The following is a 26828-nucleotide window of genomic DNA, read 5'->3' as shown; positions in this document are numbered from 1 at the left end:
TTTAATCTGCTGAGTTTCTCCAGCATATTCTGTGTTGTTCCAATGGTATGAGTGCTACTCCTGCAAAAATATAGTGCCCAGCCTCTCAGCTGACAGCTCTTATTGGAAACAAAATTGAACTGGATAAATACAATTAAAATTACTGTGAACAGAACACAAGAACAAGCTCCCTAATTCTATCAGTATTGCTTTTCCACAATCTGAATATCAAACGAACACTTCTTTGTAGTACATTACATATCCAAGTATCATGACATACCCACTTGAGCTAGATTTTCCTGGAATGAGCTATTACTTAGACGCTGCTTAAGTTTGGAGTTTGTAATCATAATGTATCATAGTGTGTTTGATCATCCACCTCCTTTCATAAATCCATGCTGGGAAAACTTGGAAAATGAGGAAAAAGCATGCAGCTTTGCAGTAATTTAGACATATTCAGTCGGAGCTACTATGCTCCAATCAAAAGTTGCACAAAATACCAAAAAAGGTGATTAGAAGCCAGAAGCATATCATAAAGCGACGTCAGAACCCAATCCACAAACCACGTCACTTCAACCTTGCCCAAGACCCAGGACTTCTTATAACTGGAATTCTTGATTTACCGGGCAATACTCACAGTAGTGATCCTCGCTTGTCATGAATGCTAATGCAGGAACTAAATGGAAAGATGAGTGTTCTGAATTTCCAATCATAATGACAGCCTGTCATATCCCTGCCTATAGCAAGTGTCAAGCTATGCCAAGTCGTTTTTTTCTAACAAAACTCTGCAAAATTAATCAAACATGCTTTCTACTGCTGGCACCATTGGAAGTTACTACCAACAATGGAGCACCAGCAACATCAAGTGTCAATTTAATACCATTTTGCTCTCCTGCCTTATGAGAAATGATTGCATTACCACTAATCTGGTATCATTATTTTAATGTCAATTGCTCAATAATGCTAATTAAGGAATTGTTAATGACTTTTCAGTGCCATGGAGCTTATATTCCATTTGCTGGATAAGTTAGCCACTGGTGTTATTTATTCTCAATCTGAATTGAATGCTCTGAGCAACACATACAAAATGCTAGAGGAACTCTGCAAGTTAGGCAGCATCTATGGAGTGTAAAGAACAGTTAGTGTTTTGGGCCAAGATGCTTCATCAGGACTCCTGATGAAATGTTGACTCCATAGATGTTGCCTGACTTGCTGATTTCATTGAACATTTTATGTGTTTTGCTTTAGATTTTCAGTAGCTGCAGAATCGCTGCTGTTTATGAACTCTGTAAGTTCCTACATTACAGGAAGAGACAGAAATAATCAAGGACGAAGAACTTTTGACTACCTAACCAACCATCTTTAAGCCAAGAAATAACTTCCAATCATTGCTTCATACACTAAAGGCATCAATCAATCAGCATTATTCTCTTTGCATCAATCAATATTAAGCAGGGCACTCCATCTTCTCCTTTGTTGGCTGTAACAATATCTGTTCCATTGATTTAAACCCAATTGTTCTAGCTTTGCCCGGCAAAAGGTTACTATCATCACATACTTGCATAAAATTATATTTGCAGAATACTCACAGGCAGCATATTTTCATGGCAACATTTAAAACATCTATAATTTTAGCAAAAGGCTTCAACAAATAAGATTAAAAACCACCAATTTCACTCCCTGAAGTTAGCTAAACTTAGGTGAGATTTACATACATGAATTAATGGGCTGTTGAGCCACCTTAAAACAGTGGAATCTAGAATAAATTGAAATTAGCCAGGTTTCTGACGTTTAGTGTAAAGGAACCAATTTCAGCACCAACTCAGATTAACCAGCTGTAGAATTGTTTAGAGGATGTGGAAAGTGACAACATTTTGTGAAAATGATCTGACTGATTATATTTTAGTGATATATTGGACTCTCTTAATTAGAACAGAATGATACGTGCTCCACCATAGATCTGTGAAAGCTGTTTTGGAAACATACACTGCTGATATAGGAGTTGAAAGATTCTTGGAGGACACGGAACTTAGCAAAAGCTTTGTAATTGGTTCAGGGTAGTGATATTTTACATTCTACTTGGTTTATCAACACGTTGTAATGTGTCCATTAAAATAATTAAAAAAGCACTAGTGAAGTATTGGTTAAGGTGTCAAACAGCTTTAGTTAAAGCTAAACATGGGAACGTCTGCAGATCCTGGAAATCCAAAGCAACACACACAAAATGCTGGAGGAACTCAGCGGGCCAGTTGGCATCTATGGAAATGAATAAACATTCGGGCCAAGACCCTCCTTCAGGACTGAGAAGGAAGAGGGAGGCTTCCAGAGTAAAAAAGTGAGGGAGGGGCAGCTTCTGCCATCTTCCCCCTACCTTCTCAGTAATGAAGAAGAATCTTGACATGAAATCTGGACTGCTTATTCCATAGAGTTTGCCTGACATGCTGAATTCCTCAAGCATTTTGTTTTTTGCTTTAATTAATTAAATACTTACTACAGTGCCAGGAAGGATTCATTTCTCAACAGGAAACTGCTTGGTCATAAGAGAAATTTCTTGGGCTGGAGTTGGAAGTAGTGTCAACATTCAAAACTGTGAAGATATATCTACTTGGTGTTCCCAAGCCTTAGAAACAGCAGAAAGGGTGGAAGAGCACTTTGTTTTCTTTACTAAGAAGTGCTATTTTGAGCAGAATGTGTCTTGAACTGCCCTACTGAACCAAAGTAAAAACCATCGGCCTAACCATCATCATCCGATAGAGGTAACTGGAGTGTCAGAATCTACAACTGTACATCAGTAAGATAAACTGTGAGAAGAATGGGCATTACGCAAGGAACCATAAGGAACATCCCAAAAACAAAAGCGCGAAGGTAAGCATTCAGATGTAGAATAAACCCTCAATCGATGGTTTCTCATTGTAGATAGGTGAGGAATGTGTGGCAGTGGACTAATGTTAAAATAAAAAATCAAATTAGAGGAGACAGCTAAGAAGCTGGGTCACAAAGATTTTAAAGCAACACATGGTAGGTTGTCTTGATGGAATTGCAGGCACCACATTAATTTCAAGAAAGCACATGGCAAAAAAGGTAGTGCTAATGCTATAAGTGCAGATACATGGAAATCAACAAAACTCCCTGACTTGCTTCAAAAAATTGTCCTTGACACCACTTGGCCAAAGGGCAGTTCAAGACACATTCTGCTCAAAATAGCACTTCTTAGTAAAGAAAACAAAGTGCTCTTCCACCCTTTCTGCTGTTTCTAAGGCTTGGGAACACCAAGTAGATATATCTTCACAGTTGAAAACCTGTATGTTCACAGCTGCCAGGAACTGTTGAATGTGATTGGTTAATGTGATCTGTTAAATGGAGTTTGTTTGCAATAGTAATTCGTCATGTGACAGGAAAGACATGTCATGTAACAAGAATGTGATGAATCATGTGTATAAAAGAAGTAGATTTTGCCATTGATAAAGTAATTCCTTGAACTAGAGTTTGAAGAAAAGGAAATTATATCATATTTGTTGTTGCAAGCACTTTGGATAAGCAGAAAGGTGCAAAAGCATTGTATAGATTTCTCTCCAGAATTGCTCATTTCATGGATTTGATTGAGCAGACCATGTTTCAAACTAAGCTTGTGGCTAAATGGTTCCAAGAGTTTTTGAAATACTTACAATTGCCAGGATGTCCTTTTCTTCAAACTCTAGTTCAAGGAATTACTTTATCAATGGCAAAATCTACTTCTTTTTTTCAGCTAGTGTCAAATATTTTCATGGCAGCAGTCTTAAAAAATGTTAAAGTCAAAATTTTAAAAACATTATCAAAAATCACTTCTTTTTGAGTCGGTGTCCATCAGCCAAATGGATAACATAACACCAGCATATGCCTCTAACACAACTGTTTGCTCTAGGCACAGTGTAGTATCAAGCAGCCACACAGCGCATGTGACTCAGCATCTGCTACTTCAATTAAGCAGCATAGACTCCCAAATTAACAAAGCGAATCTAGACTATTTTCTTGATTTGTTTTTGTCCTTTAAGAATTGTCTCAAATAAGCAGTTTTGCTTCCTGAATACTTTTCGGTTTATCTTATGGATTTTGGGATGCTGATCATGAAATTCATCATGTAATTTCCTTATTTCCTCATTCAAAAACATTTGTTTTGAAAACACCTATATTTGTTATTTCAATTCCTAACTCAAGTCATAATAACTGATGCCAAGATTAGGGAAGGCATTTTTGTTGGTCCACAAATCAAACAGGTCATCAATGACAGGCAATTCAAAGAACTTCTAGTGGGACTGGAGAAAATTGAATGGACGGCATTCAAAATTTTGTTGAAAAAGTTCTTGGCAACTACAAAGTACCAAACTACATGCAGCTGGTTGACAATGTGCTCCAAGCATACAAAATCATGAATTGCAACATGTCACAAAAAATTTGGCATTCCCCTTTAGACTTCTTCCTTGCAAGTCTTCGCACTGTCAATGACAAGCATGGTGAAATGTTTCACTACGACATTGAAGAAAGGGTATCAGGGCAAATGGAATCCATCAATGCTGCCTGATTATTGTTGGACACTTAAGCAAGAAACTTCAGACAGTGAGTACAAACAAAAATCATCAACAAAACATTTTTAACTTAGTTGAACTACCAAAGTGCATCAGCACCATTATGCCATTAAATGCATTATATTGAATAAAAGTTAATATTTTTGTTTCTCCATATTCCTACGTGATACAAGTAGTCTGAAATTTTCTTTGTGTTCAGCTTCAAGTGGTGTATCATCAACCAAAAAAAAAAAATTCTGAGGAAGCAATACTTCTGGAAAAAAAATGTCCTGTGTAATTGGAATTAAGCATCTCTAAGCTTCTACTCACTGACTTTTACAAGAAAGTACAACATTCTATTTTTCTTCCTAATTACATGTTGTATCTATGTGTGAATATTCAATGAGTTTTGTACCAAGATGCCCAGGATCTGAGGAAATAGTGTGCTTGTGTATGTTTAGGATGGAGACAGAAAGTATTTGAGGAAAAGGAGAAAGGTGTGATTCTGGAGATATAGAAAGGATCAAAGTTGAATTTAGAATTTATCTGATTGCATTTGGAATTTCCCTGCAATCGTCCAAAAGGAGTAATGCCATCTTGTTCTCCCTTTGCATAGAAAGGGGAATGGTGCCTCAACTTCAAAAATGGCCAGTAAAATTTTGATGATGATGAATAACATTTGAAATTGTTTTACTCAGGTTTTTACTCAGTGAAAACATTTACTCAGGACAATATAGATTTTCACCCACATAAGCCTTAAAGAACGGCATTGCGAAATTGAATTTCCAGGCAAGCAATCACTCCTGACCCACAAATAATGAATTGAAAAGGTGATAGATAGGACACTATCGGAGTGACATGCTTCAACTGCAAATCTCATGTAAAAGGATGCGCACATTTATCCAACTGCTTTCTTTTACCTTCTATTTTACATCCGGTGAAGTACTTTGCTAATCATTTTTTTACTGAAATCCTTTCACGATCAGTCTATACTCATTGCACAATGTGATTTACACTTTAAGTGATCTCATTTCTCTTCTGGGCAACTCATAGCTCAGCAGAGCAGAGGGACCTGCCTTCTTTCCATAGATTCTGCCTATAACCTCTTCCACCTCAGTAAAGCAACCAGGATGGACATTCTTTCTTCTCCTTTCTCCCACCAGGCAGAAGGTACAAAATCCTGAAAGCACAGTTCACCATGCTCAAGGACAGTGTCTGTCCTGTTGTTATCAGACTCTTGAACAGACCTCTTGTGCCCTTACAGTCTACTTCGCTATGATCTTGCACTTTATCATTTACCTGCACTGCACACCATTCTTTCAATAGCTTTTACATTCTATTGTTACTTTTTCTTAATCTAGCTCAATGCATTCTGTAATGATACGTGTAAGACAAGACAAGCTTTTCATTGTACCATGGTACATGTGACTATAATAAACCAATACCAATGCTTAACCATTGATCCCTGCTTGGAGAGCAACAGTATATTCTGTTTAAAACTGCACTGTCCTTATCAGAAAGTATGTATACTATATACAACTTTGAGATTTGTCTCCTTACAGGCAGCCACAAAGAAACCCAAAGGAACCCATTAAAAACAAGGACTGTCAAACACCCATTGTGCAAAAGAAAGGATTAAATTGTGCAATGAAATGTAAGCAATTGACATTCAGAATGAAAGTTCATGAAAATGAGTTCACAGCCACAAAGCCAGTCATGACTGCAGCCCTTCCTGGACCCTTTTAGTTGCAGGTCACAGCCTTATTTCAGCGCAGAGATGAGCAGCAAGCTAAACACTGACCCATCCCTTGCCTCCATACCCGACACCCTCAACCTTTCAAGCTAGCCTGGCACTTAAATCAGCCAGATATTAGCTCATTCCTCTCTCTCAGGGTCAGACCCTGCTGCTTCAATATGCTCTCGGGAGTGGGAGCTGCCTAGATTCTGCCCATACACAACCTTCCCAATATGTCCTGGCTCTTAAATTGGTCAAACATCGGCTTGTTCCTCACTCTCAGGCCTGAGGCCATCGCCTTGACTCTGCCTCTCCTCAGCACACCAGCGCCATCTTATCTCAGTGTCGTTAGTGATTTCACAAGACAGTGGTTGTGACACAGGCTTTGAATACTTCTTGATATCATCCTTTCTCCATTATTTATGCATCTGTCTGAAACAATGAGAAACCAACCATTTCAAATGTCCAAAAGGGTCCAATTTTCTAAGTTATTTATTACTAACCAGTAGGACTGCAACTGTAGTGGTTTTAGGTTTGCTAACCACAAAGTTCTAAATTTAAGATCTTAAGCCTTATCAGATATAGATAACTATAGGTTATACTGTAGCTAATAACTCTTCAAAAAGTAGATAATTTCTATGTTTATCCTCAATGGTGAATTTAGCTGCCAGAAACCACCATTTGAGGGGTGGGTCCCACCTTCCAACAGAAGAAGAGATACTTTCAGTTTAAACACAGTTCACTTATTTTTAGTGATACACATTTAAATTGAAATAAAATTCTTAAAATACATTCAAAACTCCAGATGGTTTCCGTCTTAATGTGTCTTGTGAAAAATTCCCAACTTCTAAAACACAGATGATTTTCAAAACGCAGGTACAATTCCTATAAGCTAAAAAGACATATAGACAAGATGCAGCTGAACAAATCCTCTGTCATAAAAATCGAAGGCAGAGGAATGGATTCCAGTTCACCCCATGTTTCTGTCATTGTACTTGATGTTCTGTGATCATTCCCCAAGATGCCTGACTGCTCCTTTACCTTTATACAGTTTGTTTCTGCCACTTCTGTGACTTCACACATGTGAATCTTTTCAGATGCATTTTCACACAAGTGGTCGAAAAGCTTCTGGGGGCAGATATTCCCAGATACCCACAATTAGTGCTATGAAGCTTATTCTTTGAGCACACAAACCTGCCAACTATAGATAGATCTGAAATTTTATATGTTAACTGGTAGTATTAATCTATCTGCAAGCTTACTTGAATTAAATAGCTCAGCCAGTGCTGTTATGAGTAGCCAGCCCAGTGCTGTGGGCCAGCCGTCTGTGTTATATAGACAGTGCTGATTGCTTTCAAAGCTGTTCTTTTAACTTCAGACTGATTATTGCTTGTCACTGTGTTAAGAACTGAAGTCAGGCTCCTGCTTATAGCAAGAAGCTAAGCAAAGAAAATATTTGTTTGAAGTTTAACTTACTCAAAAAACTGCTCTTAGATCTCTCGAAGTGTCAGTTGCTGTGTAGAAAGCTCAGCTTGGCAAAAAGGTCCCCTTGGATCTGGGTAGTGAATATCATCACACAACTGTGAACAGATATAATTGCTCCACACAGAAGGATGATGCTGGTGGGACACAGTTACATTCTGCAGGCAGCAAACAAAGCTACTCACTATTGTATTAATCATACTTTTTTCTGGAATACAATCATTGCAATCTGCAGCCTGTAATTCACCTTTGGGATTTGTGCTTTTGTACTGTCTGGATAACTGGCATTTTTGCAGTGATCTGAAGGATTCAGCAAAATGGACTCATGAGGTACGGCCATGGTGGCCGTTGCTGGAGTGGACTTGTGGCCCGAGAGCAGAAAGCAAACCGATGTCTGGTTGATTTAAGTGCTAAGTTGATTAGGAGGATCAAGGCATCAAGGACGAGGGCAAAGGAGGAACCTGTGTTCAGCTCTCTGCTCTGAGAAGCTTTGTTCGCCTCAGCGCTGATCTGCGTTCATGATTATCGCCTGGAGCCACTGGGCTCTTGTGCCAGCTGCAGTGCTGAACTAGCTCCATGGCTGTGGACTTACTTTTGGAGACCCCATTGTTCATGTTCTGTGTGTTATTCATTTATATTTTTTCACTCTTTGCCTGATCTCTTTTTTTTGCACATTGGCTGTTTGTTGGCTTTTGCTGTGTGTTACTCTTAGTGGGTTGTATTATGTTTCTTTGTTTTCTGGCTGCTCATAAGAAGATGAATCTCAAGACTGTGTATTTGATAATAAAAGTACTTTGAACTTTGAACTTTAATATTTACGATTTCTAGTTCTTAATGTTGGATTAGATTGTAAAAATTGATACTTTTCTCATTGATTAACTTGATCTATGCTTGCTTGTATTTTTATATAATCGACTGTAAGTTGTTCTATGAATTTTCCAGCATATTTAGTATACCTGATACTGTACATTCCTGGAAGTTTCTTTATTTTTTTCCTCTGCAGCAGGTATCACACCACTTGAGTCAAGCTATTTCATAGATTATCATGGAATGTCAAGTTGCCTTTCTAGTTTGAGCTAGTTTTTTTTCTTGAAGATGACAACAACTTTTTTGTTCTTAGTCTTTTCCTAGTTGTTCTTCTTTCATGTAACACCTAATAAATGGTTGTAGCCAGCAAGTTTTATGCCTTACTCTTGAGTTTTGAAGAACCTGTGGATTACAAAACCACCAGGGTACAACAATGACTTCTGATCAAGACTTCTGATAAAAGATTTTCAGAACAAAATAATGGGCAAGACCAGCTATAGCGCAAAGCTCATCACCATTCCCGAGCCTCAGCAGTTGTGCTGTAACCACACATACCTGTTTTAACTGTGTAATAACCAAATCAAGGCCAATGTTGTCCCAAATGCAGAGTAGCCTACAAGTAGTGATAAGCCTCTGATGCTGAATCTAGAAGCCCTATCTCACTGCTGTAAAAAGCCTTTAAGATAGTCAACTCCACATGTTTGTGGTTATGTTATTTTTGCCTAACATAAAGCTAGGAGTCCAGGTATAAAATCCATCAGTTACTTTAGCTTTGTTTGCTTGGTCTTCAACATTGAACTCAGTGGTGGGTCTATTGAAAAATCATGTGTCAGATGTTTCAATGTGCAATTATGGCTGTCAGAGAGGAGATGATCAATGTAGGGGACCTCAACAGAGTCGTTAACAATAGTAATTTATGTTTTAGCCCATGAACTTCATTTTATTCGCTTTCCAAATGCTCTCTGAATTGCTAAGGATTTCAGCACTTTCTGATTTCTGTTTGGAGATTCTGAATTCATAGTGTAGCAGCCCAATCAATGTAAGAGCAAAACCGAAGCTATTGCCATTGTAGTAGACCCTATGGATTTGTTTTACTTGCATGAAGTGCCCCCAGCTCCAACAATGATTGCCCCCAGTTCCAAAAGTCAAATCCTTTACTCAATCCTTTATGAAAAATTAACAAACATACAATCTTGAAGAGCTGAAACTTAAGCATACCCAAGTGTAAGCCAAGTGCAATTGAGCATTATTGAGCAGTCAGTAAAAGATACAGTATCCGCTGGCCTACGTATATGTATTCCAAATAAGAAGAAATTTTCAAAGGGAAGAAGGACACTGCCATGGCTAACAAGTGAAGTCAGAGCCAAAGTAAAACTAGAAAAGAGGCCATACAATGAAGCCAATGCTCTTGGCAAGATAAAGGATTGGAAAGCTCTGAAGAACTCGTAGAAGGAAACTAAGAAGATCATTAGGTAGGTAAAGATGGATAATGAAAGGAAGCTGGTGACTAATGTTAAAGAAGATACAAAAGCTTTTTTAAGTAAATAAAAGGTAAAACAGAATCGAGGGTAGATATAGGACCAATACAAAATGGTCCTGGAGATATTGTAATAAGATGGCAGAGGAACTGAATGAGTATTTTGCATCAGTCTTCACAGTGAAAGATGTCTGTAGTATACCGCACATTCAAGAGTGTCAGGGAAGTGAAGTTTGTGCAGTGAAAATTACAACTGAGAAGTGCTCAGGAAGCTAATTGTCTGAGCGTGAATATATCTCCTGGACCTGATGGAATGCACACTCAGGTTCTGAAGGATGTAGCTGGTGAGATTGTGGAGGAATTAACAATGATCTTTCAAGAATCAGTGGATTCTGGCATTGTACCTGATGAATGGAAAATTTAAAATGTTTCTCCACAATTTAAGAAGGGTGGGAGGCAGAAGAAAGGAAATATAGGACTGCTAGCCTGACATCAGTGGTTAGGAAGTTGTTGGAATCAATTGTTAGGGATGATATTATGGAGTACCTGGAGGCACATGACAGGATAGGCCTAAGCCAGCATGGTTTTCTGAAAGGAAAATCTTGCCTGACAAATGTACTGCAACTCATGGAGAAACTTACAAGCGGAGTAGACAAAGGAGATGTAGTAGACGTGATGTACTTGGATTTTCAGAAGGCCTTTGACATAGTGTTGCGCATGAGGCTGCTTAGCAAGATAAGAGCTCATGGAATTACAGAGAAGTTATTAGCATGGGTGCAGCATTGGCTGGTCGGCAGAAAACAAAGAGTGGGAATAATGGGATCCTATTCTAGCTGGCTGCCGGTTACCAGTGGAGTTCTACAGGGGTCAGTGTTGGGAATGCTGCTTTTTACAATGTATGTCAATGATTTGGATTACGGTATTAATGGATTTGTGGCTAACTTTGCCGATGATACAAAGATAGGTGGAGGAGTGGGTAGTGTTGAGGAAACAGAGAGCCTGTAGAGATTCTTAGATAGTTTAGGGAATAGGCAAAGAAGTGGCAAATGAAATATATGGCAAAAGAAATAAATGTCAGACTATTATTTAGATGGGGAGAGAATTCAAAATGTAGAGATTCAAAGGGATTTGGGAGTCCTTGTGCAAGATACCCTAAAGGTTAACCTCCAGGTTGAGTCAGTTGTGAAGAAGGTGAATGCAATGTTGGCTTTTATTTCTAGAGGTATAGAATATAAGAACAAGGATGTGATGTTGAGGCTCTATAAGGCACTCATGAGGCCACACTTGGAGTGTTGTGTGTTGTTTTGGGCTCCTTATTTTAGAAAGGATATACTAACGTTGGAGAGGGTTCAGAGAAGGTTCATGAGAATAATTCCAGGATTAAAAGGGTTACAGTAGAAGGAATGTCTGGCAGCTCTTGGGCTGTATTCCCTGGAGTTCAGGGGAATGAGGGGGATCTCATAGAAACATTCAGAATGTTAAAAGGCCTGAACAGATTAGATATGAAAAAGTTATTTCCCACAGTAGGGGATTCTAGGACAACAGGGGACGACTTCAGGATTGAAAGACGTCCTTTAAGTACTGAAATGTGGAGAAATTACTTTAGTCAGAGGGTGCTAAATCTATGGAATTTGTTGCCATGAGTGGTTGTGGAAGCCAAGTCATTGGGTGTATTTAACGCAGAGATAGATAGGTTCTTGATTAGCCAAGGCTCAAAGGGTATGGGGTGCAAGCAGGGGAGTGGGGATGACTGGAAGAGGGATGGTAGGCGAGGACAAGAGGAACCCTATCAGCCATTGGTGGAACAGACTCAATGGGCCAAATAGCCTAATTCTGCCCCTATGTCTTATGGTCTACTCTTTGCTGCAGCACACAATTATGAATCTTCTGTAGACCCAATGAATTAAATGAATTGCAGCATTCGTTATCAATTCACAAATTTGCCAGCCTATTCACACACTGAAAGGAAGCAAGTTTTCCAAAGAGCATTCTTATTACAAAATTGTGCATTCTTTGAACTTTATGTAAGCGACAGTAAACCAACTGTCAAAAGGGCGTGAAGAATGCTGGTAATGATCAAGACACCTTCAGCAGATGATGTTTCTGTTAATTTTAGTTTCCTTGAACATTGCTGTGGACTGCTGTCACAGGAAAGCAGCATCAATCATCATGGAGCCCCCCACCATCCATGATTCTGCCATCAGGGAGAAGGTACAGGAGCCTCAGGACCCACACCACCAGGTTCAGGAACATTTATTACCCCTCAACCATCAGGATCCTGAACCAGAGGAGATAACTTTCATCACCCATCATTGATCTGCTCCCATAAACTATGAACTCACTTTAAAAGCATTTAAGGTGTTGGAGGAGCTCAACAGGCCAGGCAGAAAGAGAGTAAACAGACAATGTCTCAGGCCAAGACTGTTCGTAATGAACTCTCAAACAGCTGGTGAAAGAATCACGAATCACTCAGACTCAGTGATGTTGACTTTGTTAGATCAATAACTGCATCACATGTAGACTGAGCCTGATGACTGAGACTCAGCCACAACACGCATCTTCCTTCTTGCCTTCTTGATGTCACAACCACGGATTTGGCACCACAGTAGATATGGCAACTGCACTTGTGAATTTGCACGTGTCAGCTAATTACTATATAATTGTGATAGTAATTAACTCTGTACTTGTCGTTGTAGTGCTTGTCGAGGCGTGGACAGAGCTTAGCAACACTTCACTGCTGTTTTGCATTCGGCCTTCCCTGAGATATTGGATTTTCAAGTCAACTGACTGTGAAGACTAGCAGTATTTATTTAATATTTAGATGTTCTTTTCAGCTGCAGTGTAGGCTTCATTTTCCCTTTGGGAGTTTTAGTTACTGGCCCTGTTTGGCCTAGCATTTATTGTTTTATTTTCCCTTTAAGACTGTTCATATTAAACTCTGTGAACTATCGACCTGCTTCAGTGTCTCTCACTCTCCACTTGGGCCATATCCGAACCTGGTAACAGCAAGTCTCGAACAACAAAGATGGACCCAGCAGAGAGAGAGAGCAGCTGACCTTGGCTGTGAGATTCATTGGTCAGGTAGGAGGCAAGCTACAGACAATGGAATCTGTTCTCAGTGAAGTTACGGAGGCAATGAGGCAGATAACCTCATGCTGACAAGCCCACTCTAACTAGGAAGAACAGGTATCGTCCCCAGCTGAAATTGTTCAACAGCTCACCACAGACAATCGGACTCAGGTGTCTGTGATTTCTGGACTCACGGCCACCATCCACGAACATACTGTGAACAGCCAGCATCAGCTGAAAGCCATTCAATTCAGCAGCTTCAGTCCGCCTCAGTCCCATTCCCAGCATTTGCAGATCCTCCTTTTCTGCTGCCCAAACAATCTCTGCTACTAATGTTCCCACTCCAGCGCCCGGACCACAGCCAACTCCCACGACTGTTTAGGAACCGAGTATTCCACCACCAGCCAGATATTCTGGCGATCCCGATGGTTGCAGGAATTTTATTACCCAATGCCAGCTGACATTCCAAGCCCAGCCTGGTTGTTTTGGTGATGATGCGTGAAAATTGGCGTACATGGTCAATCTTCTTGATGGACCTCCACTCAGCCTGTTCGATGCTTTACGGGAGCAAGGATACCCCGTAGCCCGATCGTTCCGACATTTCATGGCGGAGTTAAGGAGGGTTTTTGATCTTCCAGTACGGAATCAGCAGGCTGCCCACCGACTCTTTGACCTGTGCCAAGGCAGAGGGAAGGTGAGAGCCTATGCAGTCAAATTCCATACCTTTGCAGTAGAGACAGGATGGAATAAGAGATCTCTCATCACTGCGTTCCAGCATGGACTGAATGCAGGGGTCCGACATGAGATTGCTGTCTGGGGTGAGCAGGATAGTCTGGATGACCTGATTAATCCAGCCATTCGAGTTGATGACCGTGTAACTGAATGGCACAGCGAAAGAATATTTCAAACTTCTTACATGCCGCCAGATCACCATCTTTCCTCACCCTCTCCCTCTCCCTCACCCCCCAGCGCCCAGCCCATGGAGGAGGAACGAGAGCGGCGCCGGAGAACAGGTTCCTACCTCTATCGTGATGATCTAGGACACTTCCGGGTGGCATGTTCCAAGTGTCCAGTAAAAGAGAATACCCGTCAGCAGGGAGGGGAATCCTGATGGGTCGGTTCTCTCTTCAGTCAGCTTCCCCTAATTCTATAATGCTCGCAGCTTCCTCGTCGTGGAGGTCTCAGACCCATGAACTCAAGGCATTTATTGACTGTGGTGCAGCCGTGAATCTTATCAACATCTCTCTTGCTCAAAGACGGGGAGTTCCAACTCGGGAATTAAGAGAAAAGATCAATGACAAGGTGCTGGATGGTTAACCTCTGGGAACCGGTCAGATCCACCTTTCCACCCAACCCCTCCAACTGGTGCTCGAAGGCAATATTCATGAAGAAATATATTTCTATCTAGTTAATTCACCTGAACTGCCACTGGTATTTAGTCTGCCTTGGTTATCCTGACATAGTCCACAGCTGGATTGGTCTCTGAAGGTACTTCAAGAGTGGGAACCGGCATGCCTGTCTACCTGTCTGGGTCCAGCTCAAGCTCCATTCATTCCATGAATCCCCTCCTGTGTCAGATAAGATTGTGGGGCTGTCTGGGATTCCGGCCGAATATGCAGAATAGGCAGAGGTGAGGGCTGCCAACAATCAGATCCAAGCCCGGATGGGGGACCTCCTAACCAGCTGTTTGTCCCTGCTGTGTGCATTCCAAAGTGTTGGAATGGGTGTCACTCTTCCTGTCTGGCTGGACATCCGGGAATTCAGCAGACTCAAGAGTTTACAAAGAGACATTTTTGGTAGCCCTCTATGTCAAAGGATGTCCACAACTTTGTATCTGCCTGTCCCACCTGCACTCAGAACAAGACATCACGCCAGTGTCCTGCAGGTCTGTTATGTCCGTTGCCTGTGTCCCACTGCCCCTGGTCCCACCTCTCAGTAGATTTTATCACTGGCCTTCCCCATTTAAAGGAAATACTACCATTTTGATGGTTGTGGATCGATTTTCCAAGGCTGCCCACTTCATTGCCCTCCCCAGGCTCCCACAGTAGCCTCCAGTCGTCTCCACCAGTATGTCTCCCTTTGAACGCCAGAAAGGATTCCAGCCTCCTCTCTTCTCTGATCAGGAGATCGGTGTAAGAATTCCTGCTGCTGAACAGATGATCCAGCGCTACCAGCGCACCCGGACACGGGCCAGGGCTTCTCTGCTGCGCGCCCAGAAACTGCATTCCTGGCAGGCTGATCGGCTCCGTCGACAGGCAAGGTCATTTAAACCAGGAGAAGTGGTCTGGTTGGCATAAGGGGACCTTCCCTTGAAAGTCGAGAACTGGCACTGAGCCACGTGGGACCATTTCTAGCGGAAAAGGCTGTCAACAAGGTGTCGTAAAGTTTGCATCACTGAAGACCACCCGATATTCCATGTTTCCTCGCGCAAGTCAGTTACTACCTCCCCCCGTCCCAAGTCATCCCACTTCCCCCTCCTCCACGCCTGGCAGATGGTTCCCTTGTCAATACTGTTCTCTTGGCATCTCGTTGAGTACGTGGTAAGGTCCAGTACCTTGTGGACTGGGAAGGGTATGGCTCAGAAGAACACACTTGGATCCTGGCGAAGAACAACTTGGACAAATTGCTGATCCGGAACTTCCAGCGGACACAGGTCTGTGGTGCCTCAGGGGCTGCACCTAGAGTGGAGGGCCCTGTCACAACCACGGATTCGGCAGCATAGTAGATACGGCAATGGCGCTTGTGAATTTGCACATATCAGCTAATTATTATTTAATGGTGATAGTATTTAACTCCATTCTTGTTGTCATAGTGCTTGTCGAGACTTGGGCAGAGTACAGCAATGCTTCGCTGCTGTTTTGCATTCAGCCTTCCCTGAGATATTGGACTTTCAAATCAACTGACTCTGAGGACTAGTGGTATTCGTTTTATGTTTAAATGTTCTTTTCAGTCACAATGTAGGCTTCATTTTCCTTTTGAGGGTTTTAGTTTACAGCTCTGTTTGGCCTAGCATTTATTGTTTTATTTTCCCTTTAACGCTGTTCGTATTAAATTCTGTGAACTATCGACCTGCTTCAGTGTCTCTCACTCCGCACTTGGGCCATGTCCAAACCTGGTAACACTTGACCTTCACACAAGGGCTGCAGGAGCAGAATGAAAGTGGTCTCCAACTGGCCTTTTCCATGTTTGTGGATCTTAAAATTGATTCAACTTGCCTTTCTATTCACCTCACAACTGGACACAACCAATCACTACTGACATTCACAAAATACTGGGGGAACTCAACAGGACAGGAAGCACCTGTGGAAATGAATGAACAGTTGATGTTTCGGCCGAGACCCTTCATCAGGTCTGGAAAGGAAGTGGAAGATGCCAGAATAGAAATGTTGTGAGAAGGGAAGGAGGTCAAGCTACATGGTGATAGGTGAAGCCAGATGGGTAGGTGAGGGAGGCGAAGTGAGAAGGAGGGAGGTGATAGGTGGAATGGGCAAAGGGCAGGAGAAGAATGGATCTGATTATTGAGGAGAGCAGACCTCGGGAGAAAGGGAAGGAGGAGGGGTACTGGGGAACGTGATAGCCAGTTGAGAAGAGGTAAGAGGCCAGATGACACAAACAAAATGTTGGAGGAACTCAGCAGGCCAGGCAGCATCTATGGAAAAGTGTTTCTGGCCGAGACCTTCAGCAGGACTGGGGAGAAAACATGATGAGGAGTCAGAGTTAGAAGGTGGGGGAGGGGAGGAAGAAACACTGGGAAACTGGGAAGGGAGAGAGATGAAATAAGGAGTTGGGAAGTTGATTGGTGAAAGAGATACAGGACTGGAGAAGGGGGGATCTTTTAGGAAAGGACAGAAGGCAATGAGGCAATGGAGGAGCACCAGAGGTAGACAAGGAGATAAGGTGAGAGAAGGAAGAGGGGACAGGGAATAGAAAAGGGTGCGGGGCCAGTACCAGAAGTTCGAGAAATCGATGTTCATGCAAGCCTCCAGCAAGCTATATGCAGCAGAACAATGGCAGTGTAAGCAAGACAGGACACCCAGAATTCAAACCCCACTCAAGCTCACACATTGCTGTCATTTTCAACATTTCACCCAGTACACAGGAAGAGCAGACATGGATGAGAATTTTTTTGTAGTTTTAATCTCCATGTGCTATTGTGGACAAAATCCCCTCTGATAAATAAATGTTGATGTTTGCTTTGTAGATCTAACAATGATGATTCCTTAACGTGTCAAGTTGCCACATTTGTACTTGGACTCTGCCTTATGTTTCACTCAGCTGTCCACAAACCATAAAATATTACTCTCCTCATAGTTCTTCTCCTTATTGAATGTCCAGTCTCTATGCTTCCACTCTGTGACAGCCTCAGTTGTGTCTCCATCTCTCATGGAAATACTTTGCATGGATTTTTTAAATTCCAACCTAGGTGGTGAAAGCCTCACTCTTCCTATGTTCTTTTAAGCAGATCCAACTTGCTTCTCATCTTGAATTGTTTTGGATAGGCTCCATACTTTTAAAAAAATGTATCAAGTTTAGCTTTTCCTACTAAACATTTTCTGGAAGGAGTAGTTACTCCATTTGTACAAGCTCACCTTTTATACAGAGGAGGCATTTGCAACTTTAAGCACTGACTTGGATTTGACGCTTAACCTTGTTTTTATTTTGGAATCTGAATCAGAATCAGGTTTAAGATCACAGGCATATGTTGTGAAATTTGCTGTCTTTGTAACAACTGTACAAATCTATACATGAAAAATACAGAAGAATAAACTGAATAACAGTAAATATATCTGTACATTAAATAGTTAAGTATTGCAAAAACAAAATACATTTAGAAATGTAGTGAGATCGTGTTCATGTGTTCAATGTTGATTTAGAAATTGGATGGCAGAGGGGAAGAAGCTGTTTCTGAATCATTGACTGTGTGCCTTCGGGCCTTTGTACAGCATTCCTGATGGTGGCAAAGAAAAGAGAACAAGTCCTGGGTGATGGAGGGGGGTCCTCATTGATGGACGCCACTTTCCTCAGGTATTACTTGAAGATATCTTGGATACCAGGGAGGCTTGAACTCGTGATGGAGCTGACTAATTTTACCATTTTCTGCAACTTACTTCGATCTTGTGCAGTCGTTTCCCCCCCCCCCACCCACCACCTCCCAAACTCCATTATCAAGCAGTGATGCAGCCAGTTAGAATGTTCTCCACAGTACATCTGTATAAGTTTTTCAAGTCAAGTCAACTTTTGTTGTCATTTCAACCGTAACTACTGGTACAGTGCATAGTAAGAATGAGACAATGTTTTTCAGGACCATGGTTTACATGACACAGTACAAATAAAACTAGACTAAACTATGTAATAAAAAAAACAACACAGAGAAAGCTACACTAGACTACAGACCTACACAGGACTACATAAAGTGCACAAAACAGTGCAGGCATTACAATAAATAATAAACAGGACAGTAGGGCAAGGTGTCAGTCCAGGCTTCGGGTATTGAGGAGTCTGATAGTTTGGGGGAAGAAACTGTTACATAGTCTGGTCGTGAGAGCCCAAATGCTTCGGAGCATTTTCCCAGATGGCAGGAGGGAGAAGAGTTTGTATGAGGGGTGCATGGGGTCCTTCATAATGCTGTTTCCTTTGCGGATGCAGCGTGTAGTGTAAATGTCCGTGATGGCGGGAAGAGAGACCCTGATGGTCTTCTCAGCTGACCTCACTATCCGCTGCAGGGTCTTGCGAACCGAGATGGTGCAATTTCCGAAAGAGGCAGTGATGCAGCTGCTCAGGATGCTCTTAATACCACCCCTGTAGAATGTGATGAGGATGGGGGGTGGGAGATGGACTTTCCTCAGCCTTCGCAAAAAGTAGAGATGCTGCTGGGCTTTCTTTGCTATGGAGCTGGTGTTGAGGGACCAGGTGAGATTCTCCGTCAGGTGTACACCAAGAAATTTGGTGCTCTTTATGGTCTCTACCGAGGAGCCGTCGATGTTCAGTAGAGAGTGGTCGCTCTGTGCCCTCTTGAAGTCAACAATCATCTCTTTTGTTTCGTTCACATTCAGAGACAGGTTGTTGGCTCTTCACCAGTCCTTTAGCTGCTGCACCTCCCCTCTGTAAGCTGACTCATCGCTCTTGCTGATGAAGCTCAACACGGTGGTGTCATCGGCGAACTTGATGATGTGTTTCGAGCTGTGTGTTGCAGCACAGTCGTGGGTCAGCAGAGTGAAACAGCAGTGGACTGAGCACGCAACCCTGGGGAGTCCCCGTGCTCAGTGTGATGGTGTTGGAGATGCTTTTGAGTGTTTTAGGTGACAAATCAATTCTCCTCAAATTCATAAGGAAATATGGTCACTGTCTTGCCTTCTCTATGGCTGCATCAATATGTTGGGACCAGGTTAGATCCTCAGAGATCTTGACACACAGGGACTTTAATTTACTCACTTTTTCGACTTCTGATTTCTCTATTAGTATTCAATGTTCAGTTTCCTGTTCTGCAGATCAGCTGTGCGGGGTATGTGAAATAAATGTATTGGTAAAAACAAATGTAAAATGTTCTCATCAACACCTCTGAGGGAAGTAAATTGCTGAAGTAACTATATGTCATCCAGTTCAAATATGAACACTGACCTTGACAGTTAGGCCACCTACAGTTAGCCAGCTGTGCCCTTTTAAAGCAGAGCAGAATATATCAGAGATAACATGGAATCAGAATTCCAAAATCAGTGAACTAGAAACCCAACTGCACACAGAAAGATGTTTCTCATCGGACCCTGGCAGCGTTATTTCCAGGTCCGTATGGTGAGGGACAGATTGAGTGAAGAGGTTTTTAAATGCCAGAAAAGAACTGAATCAGAATGAAAATAAGGTTTATTACCACTGACATATGTCGTGAAATTTGTTGTTTTGTGGTAACAGTACATTGCAAAATACAAGAATTGCTGCATTCCAAAATAAGTAAATCGTGCAAAAGACAAATAACAAGGTAGTGTTCATGGCTTTATGGACAATTCAGAAATCTGATGGCAGAGTGGAAGACGCTGCTCTTAAAATGTAAAATCTGTGTTTTCAGGCTCCTCAATGGAAATAGTAAGAAGTAGCCATGTCACAGCAGGTGAGTGTCTTTAATGTTGGATCATGTCATCTTGACGATGTCCTCAATGGCAGGAGGATTGTGTTCAAGATTGAACTGGCCGAACCTACAAACCTCTGCAGACTTTTCTGATTCTTTACATTGGAGGCTCCATACCATCACTCTCCATGGGACATCTGTAGAAATTTTCAAGAGACTTTAATGACATATCAATTCAACGCCAACTCTGCATGAAGTGGAGCTGCCTGTGTGCCTTCGTCATTGTGTTGGGCCTAGGCTGGAATTTCTGAGATGCTGATGCCAAGAAACTTGTGGATGCATCTTATGCTAAAAGCAGAAGGACAGACACAGGAACGTACTTCCTGCTTCTTTAATATACAATTAAATGTTACTTTGTTGATGGTGGACTTGCAGGATGTGGTTTGTACCAGTTAGATCTCAACAAAAACATTAGAATGACTCATAGTTCAATGTATTGCACTCTGATCCATTAAGTCTATGGGAGAAGTATCTAACATGAGATTAATATTCAGATTTATTCCAATTAATCTTAATTAAGGTCATATGACCATAAGACACAGGAGTAGAATTAAGCCATTTGGCTAATTGAGTCTGCTCTGCCACTCAATCGTGGCTGATCTTTTTTCTCCCCTCCTCAGCCCTGCTCCCTGGCCTTCTCCTTGCAACCTTAGATGCCATCTCCAATCGAGATCCTGTCAAGTTCTGCCTTAAACATACCCAATGACCTGGCCTCCACGGCTGCCTGTGGTAATAAATTCCACAAATTCACCACCCTCTGGCTAAAGAAATTCCTCTGTATCTCCCTCTTAAATGAATGTCTCTCTATCCTGAGGCTATGCACTCTTGTCCTAGACATCCCCATTTTGGGAAACATCCTTTCCACATCTACTCTGTCTAGGCCTTTCAACATTCAAAAAGTTTCAATTAGGTCCCCCGTCATCATTCTAAACTCCAGTGAGTACAGACCAGAGCTATTAAACATTGCTCACATGATAACCTTTTAATTCCTGGAATCAGCCTTGTAAATCTCCTCTGAACTCTCTCTAATCCCAGCACATCTTTTCCTAGCTGAAGGGCCCAGAACTGTTCACAAGAATCAAGGTGAGACCTCACCAGTGGCTTATAAATCCTCAGCATCACATCCCTGCTCTTGTATTCTAGACCTTTTGAAATGAATGCTAACATTACATTTGCCTTCCTTACCACCGACTCTACCTGCAAGTTAATCTTTAGGGTATTCTGCACAAGGACTCTCAAGACACTTTGCATCCCAGATTTTTGGATGTTGTCCCCATTTAGAAAATAGTCTACACATTTATTTTTTCTACCAAGTGCATGACCATGCATTTTCCAACATTTGCCACCTTCTTGCCCATTCTCCTAACCTGTCTAAGTCCTTCTTCAGCCTCCCTGCTTCCTCAACATTACATACCTCTCCAACAATCTTCATATCAACTGCAATCTTGGCAACAAAGCCATTTATTCCATCATCTAACTCATTGATATACAGCATAAAATTAAGTGGTCCCAACACCAAACCATGCAGAATACCACTTGTCATTGGCAGCCAATCATGAAAGGATCATTTTATTCCCATTTGCTTCCTACCAATCAGCCAATTCTGTAATCATGTAGTAACTTACCTGTAATACCATGGGCTCTTAAATTGGTAAGCAGTTACATGTGTGGCACTTTGACAAAGGCCTTCTGAAAGTCCAAATACCCAAAAGTCTACTGCCATCCCCGTTATCAATCTTACTTGTAATGAATGACAAGCTCATCAAACATGCAATGAAATACATTTTTTGTGTTAACAAACAACATAACCTGCAGATATGCTGTGGGCAGCCACAAATATTGTCAAGTATTGCAGCATCAACATAGCATGCTGGCAATGCTCAGCAGAACGACACAGAACATAACATCCAACAAAACAAAAGCAAAACAGATCTCTTTCCTCCCTCCTACACACAAGGACAGTCCTACAACTCCATGTTAGGCTGGCAGCCTCCAGTTTTCCGGCTTCTATTCATCAGAGTGGACTTTACAAATACAGCTTAAGAGAGAACCATCTTTTAAAATAACACTCCGGAAAATGTTGCTTTGCGATTAAACGTTGCTTTCCTGGTCAAGGTGCAGGTTGTTTGTCTAGCACCTATTTGCTTTCCAATGCTTTTAAGGCAGTATCAAACATGTTGAGTCCAAGCTATTATCACAACTGTGATAATAACCAAAATAGCTCAGTGGTCTGTATGCCTAAATGCCTCATGTGCACTTATTTCTGCTTCTCACTCTACACTCTAGGAAGCTAAATTTCTATTTAGTTTTATAACATACTCAAAAGCAGGCATCAGCCAATTGCAATGTTAGGCAAGTAACTTTCACAATGCATCTCCTGCACTTTCTGAGCTATTGCATTCAAGTTTATGACTTAATGTTAAATCTGTCAGGATAATTTCCATGTAAATTAATCAACTAAAAGATGCGTTCTCCTTGGTCAACATCTCTTTATCAAAACTGTCATCGAAATACATTTATCAATCTTTGACTTATTTTTGAGAAGCTGCTTGAGCAAAAACGAGTCACCTAACATCTTTGCAACTGTGCTTCTAAGGTGATTTATTGCAGAAAGATCATATAATGATCCTGCTAAATAGCCACAGCCTGTAAAAAAATTATCTTAAAGTTACAGGCAAATGAAAGTTACACTGATAAAAGAAATTCGTTTTGTGAAGTCTCAGGGGACAATTGCAATCTGCCGTGAATTTCAATTTACAGTAAAATAGAGCATCATTAAAACTTTGCAATCAATTCTTAGTAGAAATTTGAAGTGTTGTCAGAGTGCTGTAGTGCACCAATTGTTGTAGTGATTTTTCTGATTAATGTTCAGTACTGCACTTCCATTTAACACCAAAAGGCATAGATACTTGTAAACTTTAGATTTCATTATTTATTGGTCAGACCTAAAAGGCGCCCTTACCCATAACATATTTTCAGTAAACATAGTGTTGTCAGAACACCTCATTTAAAATCTACACTCTCATTTGAAATCAGAACAGCAGCAATCCCTATTTTACTTACAGAAGAGGTTGATCCATGAGAATATCTAGTGACAAAAGCCAAATGTTTAAGGTTAATTTGGTTCCGCCTGCTAGGGAGCGACTGGGCTTATATACACTGGAATTTAGAAGGATGAGAGGGGATCTGATTGAGACATATAAGATTAGTAAGGGATTGGACCCGCTGGAGGCAGGAAACATATTCCCGCTGATAGGTGAGTCCAGAACTAAAGGCCACAGTTTAAGAATAAGGGGTAGGCCATTTAGAACTGAGATGCGGAAAAACTTTTTCACCCAGAGAGTGGTGGATATGTGGAATGCTCTGCCCCAGAAGGCAGTAGAGGCCAAGTCTCTGGATGCATTCAAGAGAGAGTTAGATAGAGCTCTTATAGATAGCGGGGTCAAGGGATATGGGGAGAGGGCAGGAACGGGGTACTGATTGTGTATGATCAGCCATGATCACAATGAATGGCGGTGCTGGCTAGAAGGGCCGAATGGCCTACTCCTGCACCTATTGTCTATTGTCCATTGAAGCTTATGGAATCAAATTTCACCTAGCAAGAATGAAGCTTACAATTGATTTTTCCTTTGACATAAACTCTTTAATGTTAACTGGGCGATTAATACAGTAGGTCCTATATTACCCTACTGCAAATGCCCTAAATCTATAAATTTCAAGGAATAAACTGGAGACAATAGATAACTTGTGCAGTGTTGAAAGAAGATCTCACATTTGAACTCTTACCTTTTGCTCTGCTGAATTGCAATAACCAAAAATAGGGCAAAATCAAAACAATTTGTTTATGATTTACCCAACCCCCCCCCCCCCCCACCAACTGCCAACATTTAATGCAATGTTTTTCAGCATTTGTTCAAAAGTCCTTTGGTAGTTGTTGCTTGAATGAAGTCACTGGAGTAAAGTACTGGTAGGTACAAAGCGGCTTCTTATTCAATGAAACAAGGTACGCCAGGCATCATATGGAGACACTTTCAGTGGAAAGGTAGCCTGGCCCAATGTGACGGTCAATACTTTGTGTGCTAAACATCAAAGAACAATTCCATATTTACCAAGTAGTAAAAATACTTTATTTGGAACTACACACAAGCTTCTCACCCACATCACAGACATCAAAATGATTTTTAATCAGTCTTCTTTGGTCTGGGATTTATGGCTTTTAGAAACCCATTGTTCAGAGCTGCACTCCAAATTATAGCCATATTTTATAATCAGACTCAAAGGCAGGTGGCCAAAGTCATTTGTTGAATGTAAGTATGCTAAGCCCAAAAATCACCCTAAAAGTAATATCAAACAATTATTCAACATCTTCAACTCCTCTAGTCCTTGGCTATCTTGCCCTATCACCTCTTTACCTATTCAATGACTCTTGCCTTCCACTCAGTTTTAGATCTTGCCTTTCCTTGCCCTTCAGAGTTACCCTCCTGTGCATTTTGTGTCCTGTTCATCTCAAAATATTCACATTTGATTAAGATTCACCAATTTCAAAAAGTGACTCTATTTTTCCTCCCATTGATACTGCTTAACTTGCTGAGAAATTCCAGTATTTCCTGTGTTCATTTCAGTTTCACCATTGGTACTATTTTGATCTGGTCCCAATACTATGTTTAATTTTGGATACAGAGAAAGGTGATGGAAGCTGTTTTTGATATAAGATGGATACGTCAAAAGACCAAACTGCCTGTGGTTTTGTGCTGGAACAGAAATCTGTAACCTGTCAAATTGAAAAGTAGAACAAGTGTTTAGGAACAGTGCAAGTGTCAAACCACTAATACCACTATAAACAGCATTTTTTCCCAAGAAGAAAGCAGCAACAATGGAATTTTAATTTTTGTCAGGATATTTGAAAATAATTTGCCTTCATAGCCTGAGAAGAAGTCTCAACACCCTTTCCCCTCTCACTGGAGTTTGAAAGAATGAAGGAGGATCTCATTGAAACCTATCAAATATTGAAAGGCCTATACAGAGTAAACATGGAGAGAATGTTTTCTGTAGTGGGAGAAGCTCAGGTAAGAAGGCACAACCTCAGAATAGAAGGATATCCTGTTAGAACAGAAATGAGGAGGGATTTTTTTTAGAGTCATTGAGGCATAGGCAAGTACAGCATAGAAACAGATATAACAGCCCATGCCAAACCATTCAAAATGCCTATTCCTATCGACCTGCACTGGGACCGTAGCCCTTCATGCACCTATCCAAACTTCTCTTAAATGTTGAAATTAAGCTTGCATGCACCACTTGTGCTGGCAGCTCATTCCACACTCTCACAACCATCTGAGTGAGTATGCATCGGTTCATTGGAAACTTATCCCATTAGGTTCATCATTTCCCCTGAATTCTACTTTTTTTTCTATTTCACATAGTTTTACAAATCTCTTTCAAAACCTCCCGTCACCCATCAGGATTCCAGATTATACCAGCTTATTATGTTTCGTGTGTGTGTGTATTATTTTTGCTGCTGCTTCTGGTTTATTTATGGCCAAATATGTTAACTCTGTTTCCCCCAAGCCCAACAATTTTTTTTCTGCCACATGAAGTAATGTCTCAATGCATACCCCGTCAAGACCCTTCATGATCTTTATATCAATTTATTTCTGCTTTAAGGAAAGAAATATCAGTTTCACATTCTTTCCACAATTGTTCCTTCCTTGCACGAATTGAGTAGACTTCCTAGCAATCTGAAATACTTACTGAGATTCAGCCTTCTCTATTTACAGGGCATTATTTATCTCCAAGGTATCTTGACTAATATTTAACTCACTTTAAATATTATGATTCAAAAGGTAATTTGACATTATTTTGTTGTGTTTAAGGGAGCTTGCTCTGAGCAGATCTGCTCCCATGATTTCCAGCATTACAATATTGCATATCATTTAAAGGCATTTTATTGTCTATCGACACTCTTAAAAGTAGGATGATTTATAAATACAGCTGTTTCATGATTAAGGCAGTAAAATATTCCTGTTTCAGGTAAGAAAAAGGAAGAATGCAGTGTGTTAGTTCAACCAGTTTCTGGATACCCTGTCAACATTTCTGGACATTTGGTAGCTAACACCACCAAAACTCTTAAATTGAAGGCTTCAGCAATTTCATAGATATTGCAAGAAGACCACACATACACATCCAGTACTTTATGTAGAATTTGAAAATGTGAGATAAATTTACAATTTAACATTAAACATTTTAAATTAAGTAAAAACATAAGTATTTAAGATTGTCTTTTAATGAAAAGTGCATGGAACAAGCTATTCAGGAGCTGTTAATATTTTCTTAGTAATTGTAAAATGCTGCATTGTTTATGTGTAGCATGCAAATTGTTTCAATGAAATCACAAACATAATTTAAATTGAAAACAAAACACACACAAGTTTTCTTCCATAGTTTTCTTTGTATAAATGCTGTGCATCTGACATGCTGATGAGCGGTGAATCCATACATATTTAGGGTCTGACAGTAATGTGGAACACAAATCTTGATCAGTTAGGTAGAATGCGAAAGCAGACTCACAGCACACCTAAAACCTTCTTCAGTTTTGTTTAGGAATGGTCTATTATAGATGGT

Source organism: Hypanus sabinus, chromosome 5 (genome assembly GCF_030144855.1).
Source record: "Hypanus sabinus isolate sHypSab1 chromosome 5, sHypSab1.hap1, whole genome shotgun sequence".
Taxonomy (NCBI): Eukaryota; Metazoa; Chordata; class Chondrichthyes; order Myliobatiformes; family Dasyatidae; genus Hypanus; species Hypanus sabinus.
Note: the sequence above shows the minus strand (reverse complement) of the source record.